This window comes from Natator depressus, chromosome 9 (assembly GCF_965152275.1).
Source record: "Natator depressus isolate rNatDep1 chromosome 9, rNatDep2.hap1, whole genome shotgun sequence".
Lineage (NCBI taxonomy): Eukaryota > Metazoa > Chordata > Testudines > Cheloniidae > Natator > Natator depressus.
This window is the reverse complement of record NC_134242.1, coordinates 9,800,733-9,813,304: the sequence shown is the minus strand read 5'-3', so window position 1 is coordinate 9,813,304 and position 12,572 is coordinate 9,800,733. Positions and strand designations below refer to the sequence as shown.

Genomic DNA, 12,572 nt, shown 5'->3' with positions numbered 1-12,572 from the left:
TTTTATAAGTAAAGCGGGGGAGGGAGGAACATTAATCTTGCTGCACATGAAATATAGTGACTTTTACAAATGCCCAGTGATTTATGGTGTCTCTTTATTTTTACTTTAATTTCAGGTTAAAGAAATAATCAGATTTTTAATTATTCAATGTGATTGGAGTGGGATTTACAGGTACCAACAGATTAGGGAGTTAGTTCCATTGCTCCTGGGAATGGCCACTCCAGCTCAATATGTCTTGTACCTGGGCTGTATTTCAAAAAGTCCTTGGCTGTGACTCCTTCACCTGCCAAGCAGCAGGGAATCCTGGGAAAGCCCTTAGGCTTGTCTCAGGCCTGGTAGCATGTCAGTGATTAATGATGTAAAGTTCTAGAGGTGAGACACTGTGAAATCAGATGGTAGCAAAAAGAGTTAATTCTTGGGCTATTTCCAAACTGGGCCTGTGAGGGAAGACAAAATATTTATTCAAGACATTGTACATTTTGTATCTATGGAGGTACTTTTGATGTCTTATTCTCTAGACATGATGCCAGCAAAGTAACCATAATAGTATATGGCTAAATACCATACAGTTAGATGCAATTATTTACCTTTTTTACTGTAGACTTCTTTTTAAATCTTTGCTCTGTTATGCGATATGTTGTAAACATACTGTAGGAACAGCCGTTTTGTGTGGCAGATTTGGACAAAAATAAACAGTGGCCCAAATTTGCCACAGTCATACAAAAATGCAACTCCGTTGATATTCGTGGAGTTACCCACATTTTCATCCAAGAATTTGGACTACTGACCTTGATAGCATCCAGTTATAATCTAGCTCATAGGGCTTGATCCTACAATGTGCTAAGTGCAGAGTCCTTAAATCCCACCTCCAAGGAGATGCTCAGCAACTTGCAGGATTGGGTGTTTTAAAAGTGCAGCTTTCTTCCCCCGGGGTGTGTTTGGTGCTGTACAAGCATAGAGGAAGATGTGGTTCGAGAACCTTACAATCTTAGGCCCCAGTCCTTCAGAGATTATATAGCTGTTTAACTCTACGTACATGAGTTAAACAGCTATATAATTATTTCAATGAGACCACTTGCATGCATGAAATTCAGCATGTGCGGAAGTCAGGGTCTGAAACCAGAAAATGAACAAACATCAGAATTTGTGCTGAGTTTCCTGTCCTTGGAGGAGTGGGATGAATGTGGGTTTGGCTCTGCTACAGAACTCGTTTCTTATCTGTGTGTAGTTTCCCCCCAGCAGATGCACAAACTTTAGCAGAGTCACTTTAACACTTCATTAATTATTGAGAGATGGCAGAAGTTGTACGCTCTCACATCAGTAAATAGTAATTTAGAGGAGTGGGGGGTGGCATAAGTGAGCAGCTTTTTCACTACAGCTGCACTCCGAGCGGTACCAAAAGTCTTCCTGTGCTTTTTGCCAAAAGAGCTTGTTAGCATAACCTTTATGGATTACATTATTTAAAAAAAATAAGAACAATTTTGGTGCTAAATGTGTGAAGCAAGAATGGGTGAATACATAACATGTTGAACAGATCCATGCTCCCCATGCTTCATTCATTTTATATCTTCATATTGGACTGCAGCGCTGAAAGGCATAAAGACAAATTGATTTCATGATTATACGTTACATAACATCATAAAAAATTTAACATTCATTACAGCATTGCTCTTCTCGGCAATATACTTGTCATTAAGTTAGGGGGTCTGTAGAACTTGGGAATGGTTAGCTAAGGTTAGCTTATTATCAGGATATTACTTCATGGTTTCTAGATCCATGCCTTGGGGGCCAAGGTTTTCAAAGGTTGGAGTCTAACTTTACACTCCCAAGGCCATAGTTAGGCTCCTAGATAAATGGCTTCAATTACAAAAGTGCTGAGTACTAGGCCCATTGGAAAATGGGCTTTTGTTGAAATTTTCCATAGGAAAAGATTGATTTTTGGCAGAATTTTTCATCAAGAATATCATAAGCCACAGAGAGACTGCAAAGCATCATGGGAGATATAGTCCTATAAGCCCTACTCCCCTGCTGGAGCGAATGGGGGCAATAGGGACATGGAACTACAACTCCCATGAGGCACTGTGGCACCTCAAGTAGATGCAGAAATTAAGGTTGATTTAACCTGCAACAAAATGTGGTGATCAAAAAATTTTTGAACTGCTTCGTCCATGAAAAGTTTTGATATTTTGACTTTTCTTCCTGATTTGAGACAAAAACAAATGTCATATTATTGGAATTTCTCACAAGATGGAAATTTTGTTTTGGTTTTTATCGACTCTGTCGAACACCCAGCTACACCTATTGAAGTCAATGGGTGATAACCGCTTCTGAAAAATCCAGGCATTAGTTAAATTGGATTTAGGTACCTAATTTTAGGCTCCTAAATCTTAATCCTAACTCACAGGATCTGAGCCAATGGAAGTTGATACAGCAGTGACAACTAAAATAAACCCATTTGGCACACTTCTGTATTTGATTGTCAGCTCTCTAGGGGCAGGGACCTTCTCTTTCTTTATGTTCTTCTCCTCTCTCACACACTGGACCTACAAGATGAGGGAGTAGCCACCTCGTAGCCTCTAAATATCCCAGCAAAAGGTTACCATGCAGGCACTCTTTCCTAAGACTTCAAATGAAAGAGATATGCAGGCCTTCTTGAAGCAGCAGGGGGTGTTATGCACAGAAGCAATGCAGTCCAAACATTATCCAAACCCAGGCCAGTTGTGAAGATTTTTACCAGCTCTGTGGGCCAACTTACATTCATTGTTTGTAGCAACCTGCATGGAACTTGGAGGGAGGATCATAGGTTGCAGGAGGGAAACATATAGAGGAGGTACCAGGAGCCAGTCTGTGTGCACATGACTTAAATGTTCATGGCAGTTGCAACATCTCTGTCAATAGTTTCCTTAAAGATCCAGTTTAGTTTTAGAAACATGGAGCCTACTCATCCTGGGTAATCCTTATTACCCAGGATGCCATACATAAAACCTGGTGGCCGTAGTCAGTCTAGTGTGACCCACAGTAAGGAGAAGAGTGTGATTAATAGGATAACAAAGAGAAACCTAACAACAGACCAAATAGGCAGCATGAAGGGACTCAGACCACTGGGAAAGCTTGATTGGTATACAAAAAAAATCTTAAAGAAGTATGAAAGCAGTGGAAGCAAGAATTAAGCCAATATACAGAGGTGACCATGGGAGACAAAGTTGGGACAATGAAGCTAAAGCTTTCTGCCTATCTCATTTGGGAGGGAAAGGCTGAGAAGTGAATGAGACACTGTTGCCAGAATAATGCGTAAAACATTGAAACAGCTGATAAAGGCAACTGATGAGTACTGTGACCCCAGTCAGAATAAGATTGTAGAGAGACTATTTTTTTACCCAAAACCAAGAAGCAGAAGAGGGAACAGATACTCATGTTACAGAGCTGCAAACTGTGGCATCAATATGAAACTTTGGAGACATTAAAGATGGCCTAATTAAAGACAGGATCATTTATGGGACATGTAATTCCATCTTACAGCAGATGTGAGAAACAGATCTAACCCTGGAGAAATGCCTCCAAATAGCAAGGGTGATATGTGACCAAGTGCTGGTGATGCACAATAAAACCATTCTGAGGCCAGTGCACAAATGCAGGCCCTCCATAAGAAGCCCATGAAACAAGGCACTCGTCCTAAAGTACTACAATCATGGGGAATGGCTAAGGCTACAGTGTGATGCCTCAGAAGGAGACCTAAGAGCAGCACTGATGCAAAGTCCAGCGACCTGTTGCATTTGCTAGTAAAGCCCTGACCGACACAGAAAGGGGATATGCTCAGATGGAAGAGGAGCTATTGGCTGTGCGCTTTTGATTGGAACAGTTCCATCAGTTGGACACAAGATGGATGTGCAGTCTGATCTACCCCCTACTGCCAGGTCAGGAATGTGGGATTTTTATTTAAAGGGGCTAAAGTGTAATCCTGGGAGATTTAAGAGCTGACATAATGAGACTGATACACGCTTCACACCTGGGGACAGAAGCACGCGTGAGATGAGCGAGGGAGTATATCTGCCAGCCAGGCACAAATGCCAAGTTGAAAGCATACACAGAGTCATGGGAGGCGCATAAACTGCCAGCTGGGGGAGGGTAGCCCCCAGTCCCGCCCCTTCCACCAGAGGCCCTGCCCCTTCCACCCCAGCCCCGGAGCGCTGGGAGGGCAGATGGCATGACCCCAGCCCCGAAGCGCCAGGAGGGCAGGTGGCACAGCCTGAGCCGGGGCCACCCCACAGGGAAACTGGTCACTGGAGCCGCGTCGAGTGAAAGCAGGATGGGGGCAGAGCATGGGCACAGCCACGCTTGGCTGTTTGGGGAGGCACAGCCTCTCCCAGCCTATGTTACCCGCCACCCATGCATGGAGTGGTGCATGGTGTGAAAAAAGTATAGTGGCCAACAGCAGAAGGAATGAAATCCTCTACAGCCTAATGAAATCCCAACCCGACCCTGGAAAAAGGTCAGAACAGATCTGTTCACTTGTAATGATAATAACTACATGGTCACAGTAAATTACTACTCCGGTTTGTGGGAGGTGGACTATCTAGAGGACACTGAGGCAAGAATTGTGATCAGGAAACTGAAGGTGCATTTTGCAACATATGCCATACTTGACACGCTGGCCTCAGACAATGAGCCGCAGTACGCTGCAGCAGAATTCAAACAATCCACGGCCAAATGGGATCCAAGGTACCTACCAACCAATGGGAAGACAGAGCTGGCAGTAAAGACAGCCAAGAGTCTGATGGCGGAGGCAAAATAGACAAGAAGGCGATGTTGGACCTACCAGGCAATGTTGGACCATTGCAATACACTCTCCCAGGGACTAAACAGTAGCCCGGCACAGGGGCTGATGGGCTGGAGAACCGAGAGACAGTACACAGAAGCAGTTAAGAAAACGTCAGGCTAGACAGGCAGTCTGCTACAACAAAGCAGCCAATGACCTGAAGCCACTACACATAGGTGAGCTCTGGGTCCCACCATCAAATAGCTACACAAAGCAATGGCAAAAAGCCACAGTCCCATCTGCAGTGGAAAGCAGGTCATACTGAGGTAGGTACAGACTCAGGACGGCAGTTGAGATGAAACCGAAGACAACTGTGGAGTAGTGACAGACAGTAGACCCACGGGACCAAGGCCAGAACCAGGAGAACCAGATGGACTGATATACCTCATTTCTTCTGACTATATGTGAGCAATACAACAGGACAACACCCTCCCGAATTACAGCAGTGGAGCGGAAGCAAGTTCCTCACCAACAGCAGCAACACAAACCAGAAGTGGCAGACAGGTTCTAAGACCAGCATCCCTAGAAGACGATCAGGCCTAGCAGAGGCCATGATAGGCTGGTGGTAAAGGCCACATCCCTAGGGTGGGCTGTGTACTAGCAGCCTCTGGCCTGAGCAAGTCAGTAAACACTGGCACAGAAGACACAACAACAAAAATTGATGAAAGATGTAGAAACCTGAGTAGGTCTTGGAGGGGGGAGCACAGGTTGCAGGAGGGAAGAGTGTGAAGGAGATGCCAGGAGACAAGTCTTTGTGCATGTGGCTTGAATGCTAGATGCAGCTGCAGCATCTCTGAAAATACTGTCCTCAACGAAGAGCTGGTGTAGTTTTAGAAACGGGGTCTTCTCATGTTATTACCCAGCACAAGGTACATGCAACAACTGTCTTGTTTTAACCGTTTAAACGACTAATGCTTTTCCACTCTGGCTGTACTTACAGATATCCCAGTCTAGATCTTGAATGGCCCATGCGAGCTTGGTGTAGCTCAGAATGGAGGATGGCTTTAAGCATCTTCCCCATCCTTGGCATAGCAGGTGAGAATTACCATGGAATAAGAAAGCTCTGGCCACACCCTATGTAGGAACCATTACAGAGGGTGACTGACTAAACTGCCATCAGAGTAGCTTTACGCCAACATGTGAACTGTTCTTTTTATCACTTAGCATCTGCTAACAGGGAAAATGTTTTATGTCAGCCAGTATTTACATGACAGACTGAACGGCACGAAAGGAGCTTATTCTGGTCTATTTGGTAAGTAATAATATATCTTTCACATTTTTCTTTTTAATATGTATTTGCCTGACAGACTGGAATGGCTCAGAAGAAGTTTTGTTCTCTTGGGTACAAAACACATGGTGTGTTTTTTTGTTTTGTTTTGTTTTTTTGTGTTTCTATTAACTTCCTGACTACACATTTACTCAGTCTCCAACATAGCAGTTCTATTTTCTGGAATAAATAATACACATCTTATAACCTTCCATTACATTTGAAAAGAAATAGAATCATAGAATCATAGAATATCTGGGTTGGAAGGGACCTCAGGAGGTCATCTAGTCCAACCCCCTGCTCAAAGCAGGACCAATCCCCAATCAAATCATCCCAGCCAAGGCTTTGTCAAGCCTGACCTTAAAAACTTCCAAGGAAGGAGATTCTACCACCTCCCTAGGTAACGCATTCCAGTGTTTCACCACCCTCCTAGTGAAAAAGTTTTTCCTAATATCCAACCTAAACCTCCCCCACTGCAACTTGAGACCATTACTCCTTGTCCTGTCCTCTTCTACCACTGAGAATAGTCTAGAACCATCCTCTTTGGAACCACCTCTCAGGTAGTTGAAAGCAGCTATCAAATCCCCCCTCATTCTTCTCTTCTGCAGACTAAACAATCCCAGTTCCCTCAGCCTCTCCTCATAAGTCATGTGTTCCAGACCCCTAATCATTTTTGTTGCCCGCCGCTGGACTCTCTCCAATTTATCCACATCCTTCTTGTAGTGTGGGGCCCAAAACTGGACACAGTACTCCAGATGAGGCCTCACCAATGTCGAATAGAGGGGAACGATCACGTCCCTCGATCTGCTCGCTATGCCCCTACTTATACATCCCAAAATGCCATTGGCCTTCTTGGCAACAAGGGCACACTGCTGACTCATATCCAACTTCTCGTCCACTGTAACCCCTAGGTCCTTTTCCGCAGAACTGCTGCCTAGCCATTCGGTCCCTAGTCTGTAGCTGTGCATTGGGTTCTTCCGTCCTAAGTGCAGGACCCTGCACTTATCCTTATTGAACCTCATCAGGTTTCTTTTGGCCCAATCCTCCAATTTGTCTAGGTCCCTCTGTATCCTATCTCTGCCCTCCAGCGTATCTACCACTCCTCCCAGTTTAGTATCATCCGCAAATTTGCTGAGAGTGCAATCCACACCATCCTCCAGATCATTTATGAAGATATTGAACAAAACCGGCCCCAGGACCGACCCCTGGGGCACTCCACTTGACACCGCCTGCCAACTAGACATGGAGCCATTGATCACTACCCGCTGAGCCCGACAATCTAGCCAACTTTCTACCCACCTTATAGTACATTCATCCAGCCCATACTTCTTTAACTTGCTGACAAGAATACTGTGGGAGACCGTGTCAAAAGCTTTGCTAAAGTCAGGAAACAATACATCCACTGCTTTCCCTTCATCCACAGAATCAGTAATCTCATCATAGAAGGCGATTAGATTAGTCAGGCATGACCTTCCCTTGGTGAATCCATGCTGACTGTTCCTGATCACTTTCCTCTCGTGTAAGTGCTTCAGGATTGATTCCTTGAGGACCTGCTCCATGATTTTTCCGGGGACTGAGGTGAGGCTGACTGGCCTGTAGTTCCCAGGATCCTCCTTCTTCCCTTTTTTAAAGATTGGCACTACGTTAGCCTTTTTCCAGTCATCTGGGACTTCCCCCGTTCGCCACGAGTTTTCAAAGATAATGGCCAATGGCTCCGCAATCACATCCGCCAATTCCTTTAGCACTCTCGGATGCAATTCGTCCGGCCCCATGGACTTGTGCACGTCCAGCTTTTCTAAATAGTCCCTGACCACCTCTTTCTCCACAGAGGGTTGGCCATCTACTCCCCATGTTGCGATGCCCAGCGCAGCAGTCTGGGAGCTGTCCTTGTTAGTGAAGACAGAGGCAAAAAAAGCATTGAGCACATTAGCTTTTTCCACATCCTCTGTCACTAGGTTGCCTCCCTCATTCAGTAAGGGGCCCACACTTTCCTTGGCTTTCTTCTTGTTGCCAACATACCTGAAGAAACCCTTCTTGTTACTCTTGACATCTCTTGCTAGCTGCAGCTCCAGGTGCGATTTGGCCCTCCTGATTTCATTCCTACATGCCCGAGCAATATTTTTATACTCTTCCCTGGTCATATGTCCAACCTTCCACTTCTTGTAAGCTTCTTTTTTATGTTTAAGATCCGCTAGGATTTCACCATTAAGCCAAGCTGGTTGCCTGCCATATTTACTATTCTTTCGACTCATCAGGATGGTTTGTCCCTGTAACCTCAACAGGGATTCCTTGAAATACAGCCAGCTCTCCTGGACTCCTTTCCCCTTCATGTTAGTCCCCCAGGGGATCCTACCCATCCGCTCCCTGAGGGAGTCGAAGTCTGCTTTCCTGAAGTCCAGGGTCCGTATCCTGCTACTTACCTTTCTTCCCTGTGTCAGGATCCTGAACTCGACCATCTCATGGTCACTGCCTCCCAGATTCCCATCCACTTTTGCTTCCCCCACTAATTCTTCCCTGTTTGTGAGCAGCAGGTCAAGAAAAGCTCCCCCCTAGTTGGCTCGTCTAGCACTTGCACCAGGAAATTGTCCCCTACGCTTTCCAAAAACTTCCTGGATTGTCTATGCACCGCTGTATTGCTCTCCCAGCAAATATCAGGAAAATTAAAGTCACCCATGAGAACCAGGGCGTGCGATCTAGTAGCTTCTGCAAGTTGCCGGAAGAAAGCCTCATCCATCTCATCCCCCTGGTCCGGTGGTCTATAGCAGACTCCCACCACTACATCACTCTTGTTACTCACACTTCTAAATACATCAGTTATATAATTGTTTTAAACATGTTATACAGACGGAAAAGTTTTGGCAAATCTACAGGAGCCAGAAAAAATGCTTAAAGAACACCGCTGGATTCTTCTCTTTATTGCAAACACCACCTTAGATTATTAATAGTAGATTAATGTATTCTTTGGCCTTTGTTTCCTTTTTCATTTGTGTAAGCATGAACAGTGAAACCAGACAAGTGTTCTGCTCACTTTTGCTTACGACTGGTTTCCAGGCAATTGCACTCCCCGGTTCTCATAGTTTAATGCTGCAATCAGTGAATCTTATTGGGCACATTTGTGGGGGCAGGACCATTGTTTTGTTCTTTGCAAGCACCTAGCACAATGGGAGTGGGGGCTGGCTCATGATAGGGACTCTTAGATGCTACACCAATGCAAACAAATAACTTGCAAGTAAGCACTTTTTCCCGCTGGCTGTCATCTTTTGCTCCCGAGTCTAAGCTTTCTCTTAAATTAAAAAAGTTTGGTCCTGATCCAAAGCCCAAAAATGTCAGTAGATGGCCTTCCAAGGATGAATTTTTTAATTTTATCTTTGTAACTCCAGGTTCCTCCAAGGAGCTGAGGAACCTAATTATGTTCTGAATCTTGTGGGAAAACGCATCTTTTTGAAGGAACTCTCTTCCTGGGTTTACATTTCATTGAATGCCCCATTCATGAGCTCATTTTAGAATGTTTTTTTTTCCTCCAGCTTCTCTTGTGGTATTGACAGTTTAATGGTGCCAACATTCTGCTACGACAGCAACGTTTGCTCATGAGACAGATTCGGTAGCTGGGTTAAACTGTGCATCTAAACTTCCATTTTTTTGCGGATTAAAAACAATCCAGTCCTGCCCCTGAACTGCTCTGAGCAAATGTTTCTGTGCCCTACAAACACCAACAGTCAAAAGGTGGAGATAACAGAAAAGGGCGCAATCAAACGACTAAACATGGATTTGTAGCTGGGCTTCAATAGCTCATGCTTCAAGGAGGGGGAACACTGTTCAGTCCATTGTACGTTTCTCCGTTGCATGACGTGACAGCGACATCTGTTCTCATGTGGCTAATACAGTTCAATCCATGATGAGCAAGACTGCAAACTGACATCACATAGGAATGTGCAGGCTCCCACAGAAGACATGGCATCACGTGGCCCTTTTTTTCAATCAGTTTTTTGCGTCTATCTTCCTCAAAGTGTTTACAGCCTTTATTGTTAATTGCCATGCATGTCTGTCCATGGCTCCGTCTTCAAAGTTATCAATATGTATGCTGCATAAGGGCAGATTATGTTAAGGGTGTCTTTGAAGTGTTTTTGTTGTCCACCGGACATTCCAGGTTTCAGCTCGCCACAGAGAACTTCTTTCAGGAGTCTCTCCTCACCAATTCTGATAATGTCCTGTCCCTCTAAATTGAGCTTTAATGATCATTGCTGGTGGTTTTTGATCTTTCAGCAATGTTAATGATGGATACTTTGTCTTGACAGTGGACCTTCAGAACAGAGCATGTGGCGTTTTTCAAGTTGTTTAATGGGTCGGTGGTAAACTATCCATGTATCATGCCCATGTAAAAGGCCCTTTGCTGCATTGTACATAATCAGTCTTATTGGCTGTTTGATGGCGTGCTGGTTGAGTATCCTGTGGTGAAATCTTCTGAAGGCCTGGCTTGCCTTTCGTAGTCTGTCTGATATTTCTTGATCCAGGAAACCATCACCAGAGATGGTTCTGTCAAAGTGTATAGCTATACATTATACAGCTAGGGATTAGTCACAAAACTAAGTTCCAGACCCAAAAGTTTGCCACATCAAAGCCAGTTCACACATACTGCCACGTGTCTTTGCAGGGGACTTCCAGGAAAAGGAGGCCCTGCCCCACCAGGGACAGGGTAAAATACTACTGAAGCGTTTGCCATTTGCGTTCCAGTGACATGTAATGTAGAGTATCAGCAGATTTTAGATGACTGAACTGTGATAACAACTTTAGCCCTATGTGGAGCTGGAACATTTCCCTTACTGTCTAGCCCTGGCCAGAACACATCATGGTTCCCCCTTCCTCCTGTGTAACAGGGATTCTCCACTCTCTAATCCCCCATCTCCACTCTCACAAATTCATAATGGGAGACATTACACAAGATTCTGATTGCATTTATACCGGTGGAAATATGATGTGACTTCACTGATGTCAGTGAAGTAATCCTGTCTTTCCCCTGTTTGCCCCTGTGGGAACAAACACTCCCCTTCCTTCCCTAGTTGGCATGGCATAGGCAGTATTACTAATCTCAAACATTCAAACAGGTCCCCAGACTTGAGAGAGGCTGAAAAACCATGAGACTTACAAATGTATCATTTTTTGGTTTTGATTTTGGTTTTGGTTTGTTTTCTTTCTGGTTCTGAGCCTTTAGAGTCACTGATTCAAGCTTTTCTCTAAAGCCATGACAGCTAGAAACTTGCATTTAAAAAAAAAAAGCAAGCTGAGAGTCTCATGTGATCACATGATTCCAGAAGCTGGGGCTCTTAAAAAAATCCCCCAAATAAAGTGAGAGTCATGATAAAAGTGTTGGAGTTGGCAACACAGACACTGACAAGATTTTGAAAGTCACCTGGATCAATATTTAGATTTTCATGAGGTAGCAAGTTTGGAAAGCTTTGAAGGTGGCGATTTGCATTTAAACCCTAATTGCAAGTGGAAAGAAAAGCACGCTTATAATAACAACCACCTCCTTTCTATGCCTCCCAGTGTGCAAAAGGGAGGCTTGAAGACTTTGTTTGCCAATTTCCGTTTGCAATGCTGGGGGTGGGGGGGTGTTACAGCTCCCCCCCCCCTTTTTTTTTTTTAAATATGAGAAAGGGAAGTTCACTGTAAGCTGAAAAGCAAACAACCAAGCAAAGACTTTCCATGTACAAAGCAGATGGATGCGCCTGGCCTTTCTTGAGGGAGCTGGGCAGGTCTCCTTAACCGCAGCTTGTTTTGTACTGCACATCACTCCACACTGGCAATTGTTACTGTGCACCTGTCTGTAATTTCAGAGGTTCACCCACCTCAAGCAAGCTATATTTAAAAACTCAACGCTGATAAAAAAAAAAAAAAAAGAAAAGTTCAGAGGAAGGGATTTCCTAGGTCACAAATAAACATGTGCAGTTGAGCGCTCACTAAGTAAACAGAAAACAGGGGCAGCTGAGAGAAATCAATTTAGCTGAACAAACAATGTTCCATGTAATGAACTACTAATTATCCTTTTATGCCATGTCAGTCTGAGTGATTACAGAGCCGTGCAGTTTAATTTGACGTTTGAGCATTGCCTTGCTCCATTAGCCTCATATAAAGCTACGACACGTTGAGAGGGGGTGGGGGGGAAGTAGTGTATGGGGTGGGGGGAGGCTGTCTTTATCTAGAACTAAGTAAGCACCTGTAGCAATAATAAGGAAAATATCTTTTGACAAATATCCAGATGATAAAGGGCCCAGCATCTGGGGACTGTAGCAAGCATGAGGAGGCATCTGCTGCCCTTTCAGAAAACTTAGCTCTGTGTGTTGATGGTGTCCCAGATATTTGAGGCTTGCATTAAACTAGCCATAAGTAGAGAAATAAATTCCACAGATCAGACACATGGACAGGTTGTCTCTGTCTCCAATACACAGGCTCCTGCATGGGTTTGCCTTTGGCTGCAAATTCTGAAGGAGA

At 44.4% G+C, this 12,572-nt stretch overlaps 1 long non-coding RNA gene across 1 annotated transcript in view; it reads right to left on the bottom strand.

Moving 5' to 3' along the window:
• Positions 1-806: 806 nt before the first annotated feature.
• LOC141993816 (uncharacterized) overlaps positions 807-12,572 on the bottom strand; it is a 111,436-nt gene continuing 99,670 nt past the window's right edge. The window contains exon 3 of the long non-coding RNA XR_012640951.1: positions 807-1,587. This is a non-coding gene — a long non-coding RNA (uncharacterized LOC141993816). The remainder of the gene's footprint in view (positions 1,588-12,572) is intronic.